This window comes from Bufo gargarizans, chromosome 1 (assembly GCF_014858855.1).
Source record: "Bufo gargarizans isolate SCDJY-AF-19 chromosome 1, ASM1485885v1, whole genome shotgun sequence".
Lineage (NCBI taxonomy): Eukaryota > Metazoa > Chordata > Amphibia > Anura > Bufonidae > Bufo > Bufo gargarizans.
In genome coordinates, this window is record NC_058080.1 from 581,462,076 (window position 1) to 581,483,617 (window position 21,542).

The 21,542-nt window shown below is 45.0% G+C and overlaps 1 protein-coding gene across 1 annotated transcript in view; it reads left to right on the forward strand.

The window, feature by feature from the left end:
- The first annotated feature begins 3,656 nt into the window (after window positions 1-3,656).
- Window positions 3,657-21,542, forward strand: part of RPH3A (rabphilin 3A) — a 305,156-nt gene continuing 287,270 nt past the window's right edge. Inside the window, exon 1 of the mRNA XM_044282127.1 lies at window positions 3,657-3,776. The gene's annotated coding sequence lies outside the window, so the exon portion shown is untranslated. The remainder of the gene's footprint in view (window positions 3,777-21,542) is intronic.

The window sequence follows — 21,542 nt, forward strand, 5'->3', positions numbered from 1 at the left end:
CCACAAACCGGCGTGCCACCGTCCAAAGGCACTGGCGTCACGAATACCACAGGGACCTTGCCCCAGGCACACAAAATACCTGTAACATCCAGGGCACCTCATCCACCATCAGGCCTGGTCCCTATCTACAGAGCGTGCCCCAGAGGAACCGTGTCTACCTCTCCTTCACTGCCACGCGCCTGCCCAGGGTTCTCCAAATATAGTGAGTACCCTCGATTGCCCGTAACCGTGACCTCACTTAGTCATACCCTGCAGGTCTGGCGTGTTGCAGTGGGTTGCCCAGGTCCAATCAATATTAAAGGGCCCTGGAATAGCCAAATAAAAATAAAATGCTACCAGGCCAGCATAACAGCCCCAAATGTTTTGATCTAATGACGCCCCTGGATCACAATGTGTCACGGCGAGGAGTGGGGGAAACCCCCCACCGTGCGGTGTCAAAGGGTAAAGGGGGTCGGCCTGGCCAAAAGGAGTAATAAGGGAGCAGGTCACCTCCTACCGCTTCCCTAATCATCTCCCTAACTCCTGACCCTAAGTTCAGACCTGAGCGTTTTACAGCGCGTTCCTACGCGCTGTAAAACGCTCAACAAGGAGAAACCAATGATTCCCTATGGGAATGGTTCTCACCTGGGCGTTTTACAGCGCGTACGATCGCGCTGTAAAACGCCCGACGCTCAAACAAGTTCTTGAGCTTTTTTTGGGGCGTTTGTCGCGCGTTCCCGCACATAGATATTCGGGAACGCGCGACAATGTGTGCACGCCTGTCTCTGTATGCACGATTGTAAACGCCCGTACAATCACGCATACAGAGCGCTCGTTTCAGAACGCTCAGGTCTGAACCCCCTGTCACTGTATGAGCGGACCCTGATGGTAGGACGACTCATACTCAGGATTCCTAGAAACCCTAAGTCTCCCTGGTAATCCCTCACTTAGGAGCAGGGGAGACAAAACCTGTTTATCCCAGTCATGGAGGAACAGGAGTCTCCATCTGAGGCCAGGCTGCAAGGAGAGGGGAACACATACAGCTATAGAGATGGCAGGTTAGTGAGACCAGTAACACACTTACCTGCCACAAACACACTGACTGGAACCTGTGCACTAGTGCTGCTGTCCACACCAACATAAGGACACAGCACACCCATAGTTGCAATAAACATAAGACACCATAAGAAGATCTATGACCACAAGGGTGGCCCACACTGGACAGATGGAATATGAAGACCAGGAGGATAGCTCCAGCATACACCATGGCTGGAGTACCCCTCAGCTTCAGGCATCCAGCAGAGGCTAAATAGCCCAAGCAGCCACAGCCAGACACACATAAACCCAATGTTAACAAAACACTAGGAAGGGAGTTAACCCTTCCAACACCAGACAAGGGAAGGAAGCAACTTAAATGGGGATGTGCACACACAAGCATAAAAAGCTACACGTTGCCGCAGGCAACAACACGCGTGGCAACCATGTCATGGCAATCACCCAGAAGGCCGAGACACTGCCACCGCATGCACACACAGCAACACGTTGCCGCCGGCAACCGCAAGTGTAGCAACAGTGTCACAGCGCACATCATAGGCCGTGACACAATGAAGCTGAAGGAGTTAAAATCCACCCAGAACGTCATCATCTGACTTATATAATGCAGAAAGGTTGAACTTATTTTTTATTTTTTATTTGTTTAATCGAAAAAACCCTTTCAGGAAGCTCATAGCTTTTCTGGTCCTAGTTGTTTCCCCTAATTTATGATGGGACTGTGCCACACTTTTCATGCGCCCCATTGTCAAAATGCCTATTCTTGTCTGGAAAACTGATAATAGGACATGTATAATTTGCAGCATGGCCGCACGGATGTGGACTGCACATGAATGACATCTGTATGCATTTTTTGTGGCAATCTGCAAAAAAATGAGGATTGGATGCATATGGAAAATACATTCGTGTGAATGAGGCCTAAGAGACTACAGCTGTTGGCTAAACGCTTGTTTGGCCAACAGCTATTACTCCCAAATTAGCTCATACACATGGCTGCTCAGTTCAGCCGAGCAAGCATGCGTTCTCAGTAGGAAGTGAGGGTGGAAGCTGCTGCCAGACTCGTCTTGCCTCCCTGAGAACAAAAGGGTTGGGCAGTTGAAATCTGACTGCCCAGTAGTGTTGAGCGAACTTGTGGTTTCAAGTTCAGCGTACAAGGTTCAGGCTCGGGTTATCAAATAATTCCGCTATGAATTCTGCTACCACGGACCATAAGTTATGGTAGCGGAATCCATAACGGAATCCTTTGATAACCCAAACCTTGTATGCCGAACTTGAAACCACAAGTTTGCTCAACACTACTGGGCAGTCCTTATCCCCATACACATTAGATGGTTCACCAGTCCCGCCAAAATCAACAAGTTCGGCTCTCGTTCAGCATGAACTGTTACATTTTCTGTGCAAATACGTTTAACGTGCACAGGCATGTGCAGTAAATACATTAAAATGAAGGTTTTTCCTATGAATATTTTACATTGTCTCAAATAGCTGTATTTAATGCAAGGAGAAGAATGGCTAATATAGGACATTTATATGCATTTATAGATACTGCATTTCCTGATTAACAGGTCAAGGAAAACCCGTATCATAGGCTAGTACCTAAAATGTAAGGCCACTTTCACACGAGCCATACGGATTGTGTCAGGATCTGTTTGGAGAAAAATGGATGATTTTGCACGCAAATTCGATCAGTTTTTTTTTTCTGTGATTGCGTTCAATGGGTGCGTTTCTTCCATGCGGATTGTATGCATTTTTCATGCGCATGAAGAAAAACTGAAGAGTAACAAATCTACATTTCCTAGCAACCGTCAGTGAAAAACGCATTGCATCCCAATGTCTTCCGTTTTTTTTTTTCACACCAGCCCCATTGACTCCTATGGAGTCAGAGCTGCGTGGAAAAAAATGCACAATATAGAATATGCTGAGATTTTTTTCTGAACGCAAAGATCATGCATGAACAATGTACACGATACTTTGAAATGAATGGGTTAGGATTGCATCCGGACGGAGAAGAGCCTTAAAGCTCTATGGGTAAGAAAATATATGAAAATGTCACCCAATGTGGTAGTCTCTGGCGGCCATGTCCATAGCACACTTGGGTAGTCAGGAGGTAACAAGGTATTCTAAATGAAGTATGCCACCCTTCCTTAACATCATTTAAATAATGCTAAAGCTCCGCCGTGTATGAGATGAGAATGTCCCCTAGATATGATTTCCTCTATTAAAAATGCTTCGTCTGCAGATGATGATGTGTCAGGAAGGCATAGATTGAGCAGGATCTGACCAGTGCACCATGCCTACAGACATTTCTATGTGAAGGGATGAGTGATGGGGCAGGCTGAGCGGTGAAACACATGAATGGTGTGTGCAGAGCACTCCCAGTCCCATGCCATGTTGTGCGAGATTCATTCATAGCACAACCAGGCGTGTTCTGCAGTCAACTGCTCCTGGCAGCCTCTGAGCTGATGAGGTGTATTGATTCTCCCAGTATTCCCAGCCCAGGAGAGTGCGCAAACATTGCCTGCTCAGCAAGGGATCCAACAGTAGCATTTGCTGTCTTTCCCAGAGACCCGTCAGCTGCAGAAATGTAGTGTAGCACTCTTTTACCTCTCTTTCTACTCTTGCTTTGTCTTTTACCTTACAGGCAACTCAACAAAGGCTACCGCAGCTGCTGGGGGAGTATTACATCCAGCGCTGGTCTCTATTAGAAGGGGAATTGGCTCTACAGTTTCCACCGCACACACATCAAGGTAAATACAGTCTGAATGGAGACCTCCTGTGGTCCTGTATTTTCATGTTACCCTGCGTGGTGTGTGATTTAGAAGCTATGGACGTACTCTCCTAGATCATACAATTGTCTTCTCCACCACCATCCAAGGCTAAAGCTCATTGACACCTTCATTCCATGGTCCTGAACTTGCCGGTGGTGTACAGTAATATTACTATATGTTCTAATCCTGGCCATGCTATTGCTGGAAAGGTGCCTGTTCTGGGAACTTGACAAGGATCCATTTGGGTCTTTTATGGATTGCAATGGGAAGCCCTAGAATGATTGGGCTCCTAGTAATTTATAGGAGGAAGCTGCTAATGTCTTGCTGCCAGGAGACGTCTTTCGGGGCAGGTAGAGATGGGGGGGAGCTTCTTTATAGATTGCACCAGCAGTATTTTGGCTGCAAAATGGGTCTGTCAAAATGCAGCAGCAAGTTTGCAGATGTGTGCTGCATAGCACTGTGCGGGTTTTATCAGTCCCTTTGTCTGGGGACGTGAAGAGTTTAACCCCTCAACGGCGGTTGCCTTCAAAAAGATGAGAAATGGTTAAACACAGCTTGACACAACTGACCAGACCCCTTTAACCTCTCATGTGCTGGGTGAATGCAAGTGCTAAACAGAGTGGCAAAAGTTGTGCCTCCTTTTTATTTGTTGGAATATATTGGTCGCAGAAGGTATTTCTGATCCCTTGTCTCTATGCCTGCGGTAGATTGCGAGCTCTTTGGTAGAAACTGTTGCCGTCTGCAATGCTGTTATTTGCATGTACATTTTTGCTGCTGAAAGCGATGTGTCCTTGTAATATTTGTTCCCTCAGCTTGCTAGAGGAGATCTGATACTTTGTTTCTGATTTGTAATTAGTACGTGGATTAGGGTGCTGCTGTATGTTTGTGGTGCGGCAAAAAAAAACCAACATGTTTGCCCTACTGGGAAATTGCAGTAAAAAAAAAGACTATTCAAATGCAGAGGTTAATTCTCATATCTGATGTTTGTGCCCAAAAATTCTTGCTATGGGTGCTGCCACATGTTGCAGCTTTTTGGTGTGGCAAAAAATAAAATAAAAACCCATGCGGTTTTAGGCAACAACATACCTGCGTTTATGGGACGTTTTCTTCCAGCAAAGGGAAAACGCTCAGCAGACTTAAATGTACTTAATATAAGGGCTCGTTCACACGAACGATGCCCATTGCCCTATTGCGGACCGCTTTACACAGGCACGGTTCCGTGGCCATTCCGCATCACGGATTCGGATCTATTTATTTCAATGGGTCCGCAAATCCGGAGGTGAAGAATGGACTACTACAGAAGCCCTACGGAGTGCTTTCTGGGGTTCTGTTCCGTGCTTCTGCACCGCAAAAAGATAGAACTTGCTCTATCTTTTTGCGGAACAGAAGGATCGCGGACCCATTCAAGTAAATGGGTCTGCGATCCCCATGCTCCTGCTCTACGGATGGTGCCCGTGCATTGCGGACCGCAATTTGCGGTCCACGGCACGAGCTTCACACGTTCGTTTCATTCAGGTTTGCAGTGTGTTTACCCTTTGCTAGAAGAAAACGCTCCATAAATGCAGGTATATTGTTGCAAAAAAAAAAAAAAAACGTTATTTTTTTGCTGCACGCTGCGACGTGTCGCCGCACACATTGCAAGGATTTTAGGGCACAAACATCAGATGTGAGAATTAACCCCTGTCGCTGAGTATTCTTTCTCACTGCAGTTTCCCAGTAGGGCAAATCTGTGTTCGAACTCGCCAAATCAGCACTGAACTGGCTGCATTTAGAGCAGGCACCAGGGAAAAAAGACTGCAATGTAAGACTATGTGCACATGGCGTTCGGAATTCTTATTAAGGGATATAAGATAAACCACAGAAATGCAATATGAAAAATGGGCTTACAGAAACATCTAAGACATTTTCATTTATGGTTCTGAATTTCTGATATTTTTTTCACAACTGATATGTGCTTCCTACCCAGTGCTGTATAGTGTAAGGGAACTGCAAATGAAATGCACCACTGATCACTGATGGATATAATGGATTCCACTACAATAGGCTAATGATTTTCCATTCAACACTAGAATTAAGTGCAGGGTGTGGTATAGAAAATCTCCTGAATCCATGAAATAGAAGCCACTAATAAAATACTTGTGGGTTATAATGGGTTTTGATGGCTGATATCTAATTATCTATCTTGTAATATGTGTGTGTGTGTATGTGTGTGTATGTATATATACATAATTGGCATGCACGATAACTGTAAAAGCCCATAAGTAATACAAGGTTGGTATTGCATTTGGGAAACCACCACAGATGGCTTAGTTTGAGTTCGGTGTCCTTTACATCTGCTACGTCTATCAGTTTGCTGTACCAAGAAAGTCATGTTGGCTAGATACTAAAAGCTTCCATACATGTCAGTTATCTGCAGGTCACAGGCATACAATGACATATCAGCTACTTGGGGTTACAGATAACTTGACCCAGTGTGGCTATTGATTCTAGTCATTGCCTTAACAACCTCAGTGCTGAAGTCAATGGTTCTCTGGTGACGCTGAATTATTGAGGTTTGATATGTATCAGCCACTTTCAGTTCACATTTTGCAGTGGAGAACCTTATCTAATAAGGGCTCATGCACACGACCGTGGTTTGGGTCCGCATCCTATCCACATTTTTTGCGGCTCGGATGCGTACCCCTTTTACTTCAATGGAGCCGCAAAAGATGCAGACAGCACTCTGTACCTCTGTTCCGTGGCCCCACAAAAAAAATAAAAAAAAATAGAACATGTCCTATTCTTCTAAGTATCACAGACAAGGATAGGACTGGTCTACTGAGGGCCAGAACGCACATGGCTGGTATCTGTGTTTTGCGGATCCGCGATTTGCAGACCGCAAAACATGGTAGGCCATGTGCATGAAGCCTAATTCTCATCATGGAGGCATTATTCTCTTTTTGCTTACATATTTACTCTTTTAGTCATCTTGGTTATTGGGCCATACCTCAAGGGTTAATCAAGGCCATTTAAACTGTCTGGAGGCACAGACTCTGAGGCAGAATTAGGAAGTGTCTAAACGAAAAACTAGAGACATAGGGCTGTTTCACACAAAGGCATCTGTGTTGGTCCCATGTTCATATGTGTCCGCATTGCTGAGAAAAATAAAGTTTTAATAAATGCAAATGAGCCTCTAGGAGCAATGGGGGTGTTGCCATTACACCTAGAGCCTCTTCTCTCTCTGTAACTGCCGCGCACTTTCCACTTTGACAGGGCTAGACGTGACCATGTTCATACTGCCTGGCCCTGTCAATCAGTGGAGAGGTTTCGGTTTTTGTATCTTGATAGTAATTTATGCGAATAAATGAAGTGACACGTGATAGAGGCAAGATGAAGTAAGTCTGGCAATATTTGCTAACCACTTCGGAAAGACCTCCGCGGACGCAATACATTTTACAGTAGGACGGAGCCGATATTCTTAACAAAGTTTTTAAAAGCTCAACCCTAGCCGTCATCTTTTGCGGCCCCATTGAAGTGAAAGGGTCCTCATCCAATCCGTAAAAATGCAGATCGGATATGGACAAAAAACTTAAGGTTAGCCCCAATATAATTAATGTTTATTGTTGGATGTTCATGTGAGAAATTTTGCCACAAATTAATTTTGCTACAGATTTACCTTCCCGAGGAATATCTTGTCAAGGTCAATGCCCCATTTCCACACAAAAGTCGTCTTCTGAGTGTTCAGGCTCCCATAGATATTGGATGAAAGTCAGCTGAACCCATCAATTTCGGTGGCCAACTAAGTAATGTGTATGAGGGTGTCTTGACTTTCCTGAATACCAGGATTAGAAGAGCATGGCTGCCTTCTTTCAGAACCAGCATCACACCTGTGTGCGAATTGTGTCTCGTATTAGGCTGGGGTCACAAGTGACTGCAGCATTTCTGCTTCTAATCTGCAGCAGGAAAAACGTAAACGCAAAGGGTCCCTTCACATGCTGCGGATTTTGTTGCAGAAAAAAACTGCAGATTAGACAAAGTATCATTCTTTGCATTGGAAAGGGTGAAATCCGCAGTATAGATTGACATGCTGCAAATTTCAAATCTGTACCGTAGGTGAGCTTTTGCTGCAGATTTTTTTCTGCTACATATGACTGAGAATTGCTGAAGGCATATTTACTTTGCTGATACTGTACAACGCTGCAGATTTGCCACACAAAAATCTGTGACAGCGAGTTTTTTTTGAAGGAGGTTTTGAGGCAGATTTGCCTGCGGGATTTTCAGCCCAAGCCAGAAGTGGATCCACCAGGAAAGAGAAGAATAAATTCCATTCAAATCCACTTCTTGCTTTGGCAAAAAATCCAGAAGGCAGATCTGCCTCAAAACCATGTGCGGCCATACCCCAAATCTGCAGCTCGTCGATTATGTTTGCAGTTTTAGCTGCTGATTTCACCCTTTTCTAATGAAGGGTGAGAATTGTGGCAAAACTGCATCAAATCTGCACCAAAAACCAGCTATCAAACATTGTGGATTTTGGTGAGGATATGGTGCAAAAATGCACATACATTCTCACAGAAATGTGCGTTCAACAGCACTCTTGTACAGATGGCCTTAAAGCAGATGTCTCACGAAGGTAATGCCTTTTTCAGGTGGAAGCCATAGCACAGTTTTTTTTTCTTAGGCCCCTTTCACACGAGCGAGTTTTCCGCGCGGGTGCAATGCATGACGTGAACGCAGAGCACCCGCACTGAATCCTGACCCATTCATTTCAATGGGTCTGTGTACATGAGTGTTGTTTTTCACGCATCAGTTCTGCGTTGCGTGACAATCGCAGCATGTTCTATATTCTGCGTTTTTCACGCAGCCCTGGCCCCATAGAAGTGAATGGGGCTGAGTGAAAAACGCATTGCATCCGCAAGCAAGTGCGGGTGCGATTCGTTTTTCACTGATGGTTGCTAAGAGATGTTGTTTGTAAACATTCCGTTTTTTATCACGCTCGTGAAAAACGCATCAAAACGCATTGCACCCGCGCGGAAAAAACTGAACAACTAAATGCAATCGCAGACAAAACTGACTGAACTTGCTTGCAAAATAGTGCGAGTTTCACTGAACGCACTCTGAACGCATCCGGCCCCAATCCGCAACGCCCGTGTGAAACCAGCCTTACTCTCCATCCCCCTGGAAAACAGCAAATATTGCATGTGGAAGTTCCCATCGACTATAAATTTTCTGTCACATGCCACTATAGGGGTTTTCTCATGACAGACAATAGGGGCTTATCACTAGGATATGTCCCAATTGTCTTATAGGTGCGGGTCCCACCACCACATTCCGCAACTATATCGAGAACGGAGCTCTGAAAGTGAAGGAGCCGCAGCCGCCCTCCATTCATTTTTTATGGGGCCGCCGAAAATAGTCGAGCCCATAGAAGTGAATGGGAGCGGTGGCCGGTCATGCGCCATGCGCTCCCATTCCTTTCTATGGTGAGCCGGCTTAGTGGTGGCTGGACCTGAGTCCTCCAGCCACCACCTTGCTGAGCTCCGTTCTAGATATAGGTGCGATTCCCAGCAGTGGGACCCACACCTATAAAACAATGGGGGCATATCCTTGCGATATGCCCCCATTGTCTATGATGAGACAACCCCTTTAAGGTCTCATGCACACAACCGTGCCGTTTTTTTGCGGTCTGAAAACTGCGGATCTGCAAAAAAAGGAAGCTGCCCGCGTGCCTGATCTGCAATTTACGGAACAGGCTGCCCATTGTAGAAATGCCTATTCTTGTCTGCAAAACGGACAAAAATAGGACATTTTACATATTTTGTGCGGTGCCACGGAACGGTGCAACGAATGCGGACAGCATACGGAGTGCTGTCCGCATCTTTTGCGACCCCATTAAAATGAATGAGTCCGCACCCGAGCCGTGGTCCGGATGCGGACCACAAAAAATGGTCGTGTGCATGAGGCCTAAGGCTGTGTTTCTGCACCAAATTTGCACTTAAAGCCACACGTTTCTTGTGGATTTCGTTGTGGTTTTGTCCCTGATCTCACTATTTGCATTGCAAAGGGTAAAATTTACTATGAAAATCCAGAAAAAATTGACATGCTGCAGAGTTCAAAATCCAGTGGAAAATATACACAAAATATAAATGAGATTTGTCAGATTTCATTCCCTCAGCAGTTTTTAAGCCCAAAAATTCCTGAGTACCTGATTCTCAGTGTTAATTACCACTGATAGCTCATTAAGTACCCAGCCAGTGGCAGAGAGGAGGGCTTGGGCAGCGCCCTGAGGCATCTGGCCACCGGGAAATTCCCCTGTAAGGTCTATGGCCAATGGGTTATCCACCTCTATGGAGTCCATTTGCCCCAATAGGGCCAATGGTCAGGAGTTGTTTTGTGGGACATCCTATTTTGAGATGGCCACTAAGTTGAATTGATTTGCCTGTATGACACATTGGCTTGAAGGAACTGTGTCAAATTAGAAAATCATGTTTGCTTTCTTCACAAAACATTGCCATAGGTTTTTAGCTTGAGTTCTGCCTCCCGTGGCCTTGACTGCACATCCCATCTCATGCTGTTGTTTCTAGAGGAAGGCAGCCATTTTCAAGTGACAAAACAACCCCTTGAAAGAAATCTGTCAGCAGCAAATTCACTGTTAAACCAGGCATGGTATGTTGTAGGGCTAGCTCATCTGAAAAATAAGTTTTCATCCATATGCAAATGAGCAATTAAGTGCACTAAGGGCAGGTCCCTTCTCCTTCTTGATTGACAGGGTCAGACATGATGACTATAGAGAAACCTGGCTTTAAAGTGGCTGTCTAAGCCCTAAAAAAAAAAATTGGGATAAATTGGATATGGTGTGTGTGTGAGTAAAAAAATAAAAATACTACTCATCTGCTATAGTTGTCTCAGTTCCTGTGATGCGTCTCTGTCCCTGTCGCTTCTGGTCCCATCCTGGCTGGAAGTGTGACATGCCAACTTCCCACATGTCAATGCTGCTGGGACGTGACTGCCAGCAGTGATGGGAGTTGGCACGTCGCACTTCCGCCATACTGGGACTGGAAGAAGCAGGGATGGAAATGTGCCAAATTCTTTCAGAGCCGGAACGACCTCTTTAAGGGATAGTTCTGTGGTTAATTTGTCAATTATAGAGGAAGGCAAAAATTTACTTTAGCTGGTTTGGCTGCAGTCACGGGTGAAACCCTACTGTAAGATACGTAAGACTTATGAGCTATGACAATGAGCTGTCCTATATGAACCAGGATTGTAATACATGAACCTAGGAAGTTAAAATTCAATCATTTGCTGCCAGTTAAAACCAGATACTTAAGGTACTTTCACACTAGCGTTTTTGTTTTCCGGTATTGAGTTCCGTCCTAGGGGCTCAATACCAGAAAAAAAATGATCAGTTTTATCTTAATGCATTCTGAATGGAGAGCAATCCGTTCGGGATGCATCAGTTCAGTTCCTCTTACGATTTTTGGCCTGAGAAAATACCGCAGCGTGCTGCAGTTTTCTCTCTGGCCAAAAATCCGGAACACTTGCCAGAATGCCGGATCCGGCATTGATTTCCATTGAAATGCATTATTCCGGATCCAGCCCCAGGTGTTTCAGCCAAACGGATCCGTTCTTTCCGTCCGCGCATACGCAGACCATTAAATCTGTGAAAAAAATAAATACCGGATCCGTTTTTCCGGATGACAACCGGAAAGACGGATCCGGTATTTCAATGCATTTGTGAGACGGATCCGGATTCGTCTCACAAATGCATCCGTTTGGGTCCAGACTGCCGGATCGGGCAGGCAGTTGCGATGACGGAACTGCCTGCTGGAATCCTCTGCCACAAGTGTGAAAGTACTCTAAAACATCCTTTTTTAATACTCTCTTTTTATTTTCTTATTGCAGATTTTTTTTTTTATTCTACTTTCTGAACATTATTATGGGGGCGGCCATCTTGTCTGAGTTGTTCTTAACAGCATTTAGAAGTCATTAAAGGGCTTCTGTCACCCCACTAAATCGTTTTTTCTTTGTTTACTTATAATCCCTACACTGCGATTTATGCCTACATAATCTAATTAATCATTTTGGTCCTGTAGATTGTGTTAAAAACGTGCTTTCAAAATATGCAAATTACCTTGCTACCAGCAAGTAGGGCGGCTACTTGCTGGTAGCAGCCGCATCCTCCGATCCTAAAGACACCCCCTCCTCATGTTGATTGACAGGGACAGGGAACGGGATCGTTCTCTGCTGGCCCTGCCTGTTTGCATTCAAAATCTCGCGCCTGTGCCGTACCTGTCTTCAATCGGCACAGGCGCACTGAGAGGCGGACACTCGCTTGGCGGCTCCATTCTCAATGCGCCTGCACCGGGCGTAGATGTGACATCATCGGCGCAGGCGCATTGAGGATGGAGCGGCCGAGCGAGCGGCCGCCTCTCAGTGCGCCTGCGCCGACTGAATACCGTTACGGCGCAGGCGCGAGATCTTGATAGCAGACAGGGCCAGCAGAGGACGATCCCGTTCCCTGACCCTGTCAATCAACATGCAGAGGGGACGTCTTTAGGATCGGAAGATGCGGCTGCTACCAGCAAGTAGCCGCCCTACTTGCTGGTAGCAAGGTAATTTGCATATTTTAAAAGCACGTTTTTAACACAATCTACTGGACCAAAATGATTAATTAGATTATGTAGGCATAAATCACAGTATATGGATTAGAAGTAAACAAACAAAAAAAAAAATAAACGGTTTAGTGGGGTGACAGAAGCCCTTTAAGAAAATTGCTTTACAGAAGCCCCACAGTCCATAGACACATTGGCCAGGGGATCCCATTGACTTCTATGGGAGAGTTTTCTAGGCATGCTGTGACCTGTGCAGAGGTCATTGTACAAGGAAAGAATAGATAAGCTTTGACAATCGCCTATTGTGAATGGTGGATCCTGTATTATCTGTCATTCTAATCCTGCCTGTAATGTAATATCACCTCTGTGTGTAGATAAGCAGGTAACTGCAGTAAAGTGATCTATACGGACCAAGAAGTAGTTCAAATTATTATGTTTAGTGGCCAGTATGAAAACTGCAGGATTTTATGTTTAAAAAAAAAAAAAAGTTAAACATAAAAATGTGATTTAAACAATAGGTTATTTTCTAATGACATATTGCCTTTAACTAACAACTATAAGGGTACTTACAGCAAATGGTTGTAAGATTTTACGACAAAACTGTGTGGCCGAAGCATGGCCGCATGCAACAGGTGGAGCCTTCTGGCCGTACCCTCAACGCTTTACTATCACTACTAAAGAACATTTCATCTAAAAAGGATAGAAATGACCTTTTTACTTAAAGGCAATCTGTCAGCTCCAAAATTCCCCCCAAACTAGAGTTAGGAGTGTATAGCGTAAGTGACGCTGAGTCTGGGTATGTAATTTTTATTTTCATACTCTGACACTGTGCTCCCACAAACCAGCAGTAAAACGCATTGAAAGGACTCCTCTTTCAGTCCCCCTCATTATGTGCATGAGCTCAGGAGTCCTTTCATTTTAATTTTGGTTTGTTGGGAGTCCTGTTTCTTCGAATTTCATGAAAGGGGTGCTGGTTATTTTATACAAGATTTTTTTTTTTCCAGCTAATGAAAATCAAAGTTGCCTAAAAATGATGGTACCAAGTCATGTGCAGTTTCCAACCTAGTTTTCCACTGACTCCACAGCCCTAGTGTCACGACCATGTTTATGGCCGTGACTCCTTGGGAGCCGCATACAGTTGCCCGCGGTTTGGGTTGTTGTTTCAACCGCAGATGGAGGCATTTTGCTGTTTGCCTCAGGTGCGGTTGCCGCTGACAACAGGTATGTGTGCGGTTGCCTTGGAGTTGTGTGCGTGTATGTATGCACTTTTGTATGTCTGGTGTGCACTCTGTTTTATGTTTGGTGTGCACTGACATCTTCCCTTCACTGTGGTTGCCCGTGGCAACGTTTGGTTGGATGTGTACATGTGGTGGCAGTGTCCCGGCCTTCGGGTTGACTCCCAGGACATGGTTGCCACCCATGTCGTTGCCTGCGGCAACAGCCACAGTGTGTTCTTGGTTTGGACACTTTCCCTTTAAGTGGTGTTTTCCCTTCTCTGGTATTGGAAGGGTTAACTCCCTTTCTGTGTGTGTGAGTCACTGGGTGTGTCTGACTGTTGGGTGTGGCTTCTTGGCCCTATAAAGCCTCAGTTGAAGGAAGTAGTCAGAGAGGGTGCTTCAGCCATGCTTGCTGGAGACATCCTCCTGCTTATTTACCAACTGCCAGTGGGGGCCACCCTTCTGGTAATAAAATAATGTAGTTTGGTGTTTAGAAGATGTGTTTGTCTTTATGCTTCTTTATTGCACCTTATGGTCCTGGGTTCCCGTGTGTTGTGTGCTGTGTCTTTTTGTTTGTGGATAGCAGTACTTCCACATGGGTTCCAGGCTTTGTGTCTGTGGCAGGTGAGTGTTATGTTTGTGGCAAGTACCTGCCATAGCCATAGGTTGTATTTGTTCTCCCTTCCTTGCAGCTTGGCCACTGAGACTCCTGTTCCTCCGTATCCAGAAGGAACAGGTTGTCTTACCCTGACTCCTAGTCCAGGGACCGGTCGGAGGGTGAGTTAGGGATCCGAGGTTCCTGAGCATGGGTCCTCCTACCTTAAAGGTCGGCCCATGCAGCTAGGAGTTAGGATCAGGTTAGGGACCCTTTAGGAGGTGATCTGCTCCCTAATCCTGCCGTCCTGGCCGAGCAGCCTAAAATCTTCTGGCATCGCACGGCTGAGGGTTTTCCCCATCCTCAGCCGTGACATCTGGATTCTATATTCGGCTAATAAAATTGTAGTGTCTTGTGAACTCCATTTGATGCCAGATTACTGTATTGAGAGCATTTCTTCTAAGGGACAATATCTCCATAATACCATGGTGCACAGAGATATATGGTGTCATATAGTAGACTACATACCGTATTTTTCGCCCTATAAGACGCACCTGGGTTTTTGAGGAGGAAAATAAGTAAAAAAATATTTTGAACCAAAAGGTGTGCTTTTGGTGGGTTTTGAACTACCGTAATGGTGGTCTGTGGATGGCACTGTTATGGGGGCATATGTGGATGGCACTGTTATGGGGGATCATTGTGGGGGCATCTGTGGATGGCACTGTTATGGGGGTATCTGGGGATGACACATATATAGCATCTTATGTGTCATCCACAGATCCCCCATAACAGTGTCCCTGTGTAGTGAATGGGGGCCGGCATCTGTTTCTGTAATGGCAGCGGAGCCCGCTGCAGTCACTGTATTTTACTACCCCCGGGCCCCGCTCTCTGTAGTATACGGTAATCATATCTAATTTGTGGGTATTGTTTAAAGTATTCCAATCATCTTAAATCTAGCGCTGTACTACTTACAAATAACTTCTTGGCAGTCAGGAGGCCGGGTGGGCGGGCGCTCGTAGCGTAGCTCACTGCGCCGCCCACTTTATGAATGAAGCAGGCGGCGCAGTGAGCATAGTGAGCTACGCAACGAGCGCCCGGCCTCCTGACTGCCAAGAAGTTATTTGTAAGTAGTACAGTGCTAGATTTAAGATGATTGGAATACTTTAAAAAATACCCACAAGTTAGATATGATTACCGTATACTACAGAGAGCGGGGCCCGGTGTAGTAGAATACAGTGACTGCACCGGGCTCCGCTGCCATTACAGAAACAGATGATGGCCCCCAGCCCCTCCTCCCTCTCAGCATATTCACCGGACGGTTGCAGCTTTCGCCCCATAAGACACACTGCTATTTTTCCCCACTTGGGGGGGGGGGGGGGGGTGCGTCTTATAGGGCAAAAAATACGGTATGCCTCCTTACAACCTCCATACAAATGCTTTGCTCTGTGCACAAGGCCTTCAATAAATGGAGCTTACATAAACATATGAAAGTTATTGAACTCTCATGTTAATACATAAAAAGTACCTGCCTTATTTAATAATGGCATTCACCACTTTTAGCAATCAGTACAATGAAACAATGTTATAGTTTGACATAATTCTTAGACATCTCTGATGAATCTAAATAAGATATTGAACCTTACCGCAATAATGTTTTCAAAAGCATAAGAACAATACACCATGATCAAAGGATTTTCCAGAAGAGATGAGAATACAATTGAGAATAAAGTTTAAAGTGAGAATTGAATAGATCTGAAGAGTTACTAAGCTGCTAAACCAAATGGAGATACTTGAAACATTGAGGGATCTTCTCAGTAGTGAAAAGCTGTGCCTACAGTTCAGTAGACCCAAGGCCAGGAAGGAATTCACAATATCATAAATCATTATGATGCTGAAAGTCCACTCCAGATGAGCAGTGTCCACAACGAAAATACAGCTCCAACACAGACCGTGTTTCTTGCAGTGAATACGCTCCTCTGAAACTACCCTAAAACTCCTGGAAAGGAACATAAAACTTATCCATGGTGGCATTAAATATTCCAAAAGAATATCAAGTGAATAGAAGTCCAACCATCAAACATGATATGGGAACAGGGCTGTTCAGCCTCAAGGACTGCAACTTGTCACAATGAATTCTGCAGAAAATTCTTACAGACATTCTTTGCATCCATAAACTGAAATGTGCGGGAATTGGTTTATGGAGCAACATCAAGCTCCAAAGTGCCAAAGAAAGACTTCTGAATCGCTTAGGTGCAAAGTACTAAATTAAAATTTTGGATTGGCGCAGTAAAATGCAGTAGGTCCCCAAATAAGCACTTCATATAGAAAACCTTCCAATATAACAGTTTTTACAAAGGGGAGTAGTGAGAAGCAATGTGAAAAACTTGCTATTTTTAGTTTTCATAGGGCAGGTACTTTTCACATTTCATATGCAATTTGGATAAATGTATTCATTACAAAAGTGCAGAAATATTAGAAACTAATTTTGTTTTCTGATATCTAGGTATGGTAAGTATCTAAGGATAGATACTTATGCTGCATGGAATAGGTTAGCAAACCATTTCATTCGTTCATGGACTTGTCTGTGAAGAATGAGGTCATTAGAAGCCTGCCATGACTACCATGTTAACTCCATGCCATCACGTGCAAGCCCTTAATGACCTTATATTTCACAGACTGTCCAAAATATTGATGGGCTGGCAACCATGTCCCTGCCCTAATCCTTTCCATTCAATATTATCATATGAGATACTGGTCCGATAGCAAGAATGAGAACAAATGTAAAATTTTCAAATAGGAAAAAATGTCTTTTCTGCCATAGGAACATGCCGAGTTGGCCCACAGGGAAAATCTTTTGGTATCAAAATAATCTAATATATAAAGCTGAGTGTATGTACGTGTGTGTAACAGCGGCCGCTGTTCCCCAGCTAATCGCCGCAGTCCCGGGCGCTGCGCTCAGTGGTGACCTGTGGTCGGTGCTTCCCATTTCACCGCTGCGGTCCTGGGCTCTGTGTCTGTAGGTGGTATTGCTTTTGGGGATTCCGCTCCACAGCTTCCACTCAGCCCTGGACACAGCATGAGGTCAGATGGTTTCATGTTACACTGCTCTAACTGCAGAGCCATCACTCCCTGGGCTATGTGGGTTAGGTCAGGTGACCTCGCTGACCAACCCTGGCTCTCCTGCAGGTATTTAAGTGGCTCAGCCCTCTTCCCAGATGCTTCTGTGTCAAGGTCCTTGAGTTTGCTGGTTCCTGATACTCTCGTGTGCTCCTGATTTATACTTCAATCCTGGACTCTGCTTATTTTCTGATCCCTGCCTGCTTGCCTTGTCTCTCCTGTTGCCGATCCGGATTGCCTGACCTGTACCTGTGCCACCTGCCCTGACCTTTTGCCTGTATGACTATGCCTCTGCCTCATCCTTTGGTACTGCACTGTTGCTCCTGGTAACAACCCTGCCTGCCTGACTACATTTGTACTTCTGGTACCTACCCAGGTATCTCCTGGTTCAGCTGCCACTGACTCGGAGATTGCTCTGGAGTAGCCCCTGGCAAGTAACGGCTCAAGTCTATCCTCACCATCTGAGGCTCTAGTGAAAACCAGGTAGTTGCTTAGACATGCCCTTCCAGAGTATAGCCAGTCAGTGGCACAGTGGGTTCACACCCGCTGATCACTGACAGTGTGTGTATGTCCCCTAAAGGAATCAACACCGTCGCATTTACAATCACGAAATTTGGCACACAGGTACATCAGGTGTCCGGGAAGTTTTTAGACCGGCACGTACCGTTCTTGAGATATAAAAAAAAAATGCAAATATGGCACATCACATGACCTACATTAGCCAATAGAAGCCTGCAGATCTTTCTCTTCATATCCCAACTGCCAAAACACGGTCACATGTCCCTTATTAGCCAATAAAAGCTTGCAGGTCCTTAGTCTCCACATACATAGTTTTACACCAGGTTTCCATAACAACCCAGCCATTTTTCTTTACTGCTGCAGGTCAGCTTAAAGGGGCAGGGCGCTATGGATGACACTGTTAAAGGAGCGAGTGTTGTGGAGGTCACAGTTCAGGGGGCAGGTAGGGTGGCCATTCAGGCCACCCTCAAAAGACAGATTTAAAACCCCGGCCCCAGTTCCCACTAACCACGCCCCAATTTGGTTAGGCCACACCCCTCCTACTCCACGGATGACTGGGATTGAAAAAAGTAAAAATCTACTTCTGTCAGCTGCAGGGGTGGGAGGGACGGTGACTTTCTCACTGCAGCTCACGTTTAGACGGCACAGCGCTGCTGTCTGAGAGTGAGCTGTTCAAAAGGACATCCCTGCGTCCGTCCAGGCCCTGCGCTGGACAGAGGACAGGGAGTCTGAAAGCTGGACTGTCTGGCCTAAAACCGGACCTCTGGCTACCCTAGTGGTAGGCTGCTGTGGAGGCCACAATTAAGGGGACGGTCCGCTATGAAGGTCAGTGTTAAGGGGCAGGGTGCTGTAGAGGGCACTGTTAAGGAGGTGGGGTACAGTGGATGTACAGTGGAGGAAATAATTATTTGACCCCTCACTGATTTTGTAAGTTTGTCCAATGACAAAGAAATGAAAAGTCTCAGAACAGTATCATTTCAATGGTAGGTTTATTGTAACAGTGGCAGATAGCACATCAAAAGGAAAATCGAAAAAATAACTTTAAATAAAAGATAGCAACTGATTTGCATTTCATTGAGTGAAATAAGTATTTGAACCCTCTAACAAAAAAAGACTTAATACTTGGTGGAAAAACCCTTGTTTGCAAGCACAGAGGTCAAACGTTTCTTGTAATTGATGACCAAGTTTGCGCACATTTTAGGAGGAATGTTGGTCCACTCCTCTTTGCAGATCATCTCTAAATCCCTAAGGTTTCGAGGCTGTCTCTGTGCAACTCTGAGCTTGAGCTCCCTCCATAGGTTTTCGATTGGATTAAGGTCCGGAGACTGACTAGGCCACTCCATGACCTTAATGTGCTTCTTCTTGAGCCACTCCTTTGTTGCCTTTGCTGTATGTTTTGGGTCATTGTCGTGCTGGAACACCCATCCACGACCCATTTTCAGTTTCCTGGCAGAGGGAAGGAGGTTGTCGCTCAGGATTTCACGATACATGGCTCCGTCCATTTTCCCGTTTATGCGAATAAGTTGTCCTGTGCCCTTAGCAGAAAAACACCCCCAAAGCAAAATGTTTCCACCCCCATGCTTGACGGTGGGGACGGTGTTTTGGGGGTCATAGGCAGCATTTTTCTTCCTCCAAACACAGCGAGTTGAGTTAATGCCAAAGAGCTCTATTTTGGTCTCATCAGACCACAGCACCTTCTCCCAGTCACTCTCTGAATCATTCAGGTGTTCATTGGCAAACTTCAGACGGGCCTGCACATGTGCCTTCCTGAGCAGGGGGACCTTGCGAGCCCTGCAGGATTTTAATCCATTGCGGTGTAATGTGTTTCCAATGGTTTTCTTGGTGACTGTGGTCCCTGCTAATTTGAGGTCATTAACTAACTCCTCCCGTGTAGTTCTAGGATGCTTTTTCACCTTTCTCAGAACCATTGACACCCCACGAGGTGAGATCTTGCGTGGAGCCCCAGAGCGAGGTCGATTGATGGTCATTTTGTGCTCCTTCCATTTTCGAACAATCGCACCAACAGTTGTCACCTTCTCTCCCAGCTTCTTGCTAATGGTTTTGTAGCCCATTCCAGCCTTGTGCAGGTCTACAATTTTGTCTCTGACATCCTTGGACAGCTCTTTGGTCTTTCCCATGTTGGAGAGTTTGGAGTCTGCTTGATTGATTGATTCTGTGGACAGGTGTCTTTTATACAGGTGACTAGTTAAGACAGGTGTCCTTAATGAGGGTGACTAATTGAGTAGAAGTGTCTAACCACTCTGTGGGAGCCAGAACTCTTAATGGTTGGTAGGGGTTCAAATACTTATTTCACTCAATGAAATGCAAATCAGTTGCTATCTTTTATTTAAAGTTATTTTTTCGATTTTCCTTTTGATGTGCTATCTGCCACTGTTACAATAAACCTACCATTGAAATGATACTGTTCTGAGACTTTTCATTTCTTTGTCATTGGACAAACTTACAAAATCAGTGAGGGGTCAAATAATTATTTCCGCCACTGTAACTGTTAAGGGAACGGGGTACTGTGGCAGTCTCTGTTAAAGGGGCAGTCGCTGTGGAGGTCTCTGTCAAGGGGGCCAGGAATGGTAGAGGTCAGTTAAGGGGACTATAACCTATGGTCAGTGTTAAGGGGTGGGTGCTGTATAGGTCACTGTTAAGGGAGGCCACTGTTGTGGCAGGCGCAGCACTATGAAGTGCCTTTTGCGCTGTGGCATTAGAAGAATTTGGATATCAATGACTTTTAGTCTAACCAGACTGTCTGTCTGTTACTCTGTAATTCCTCTAGCGCCGTTCTATGGAAACAGTAGGTTTAAAGAGCACACCAAATGCTTGAAATAACTTCTTTATTAACTTCAACTTTTCTTCATATATAACACTGCCGCCTCCGCAGCAGATAGTCCATGCACATAACACGTGTTAAAAAGGTATCACAAAATGGCGGTATGCATAAGATGGTGGTTCAACTGTTCAATCTTGTTATTCAACATAAAATGGTGGATATATTTCTCTCTTGAGTATCTGTAGTCTCACTTTAAGTTATTTAAGCATGTTATGATCTCTCTGAGAGGGTATATCTGAGGACTAACTAATAGTTCACTTGCTGAATTTGGTCACAATATGCAGTTAGCAGTAACTATTTTCAGATTGGTTGAGTATGATCTGGTATGGTTGTATGAAATTTAGATTGCAATATGGAATTTGAATTTGGATTGTGAACTTTGTAGTTTGCAATTGAATTTGTGGTTTGCAATTGGTGGAACTGTAAGTAAACACACATATAACTGGTTCAGTATACCGTTCTAATCACTATATTAACAATAGTAACATTATATAGCTGTTTTAAATACCTATTTTGGCCTCTCTGCTTCCATAAAACACAGCTCTTAGTGGAGTGAATGTCTGTTCAGCTCCTCTCCTCTGGTGTATATGATTCCAGAAGCTAGGGGAATTTCCCACACAAGCTGTGTGTGAGGCTGGCTGTAATTGGTCAAAACTCCTGGGCTGTGTGAGGCTGGCTAGGATTGGTCTAGAGATAAAAAAAAAAAAAGGGTTACAGCCAGCTCACCCATATTCATCCTGTAGAGCGGTGCACGGAACGGACCCAAGCCAGTCCTGATGTATGTCCACATGAAAAGAAAAAAGGCTCCAGCACCAATTGTAGACGTTTTTTCGGTCCCGATCTTTATTCACCAAAATTATTCTGAGT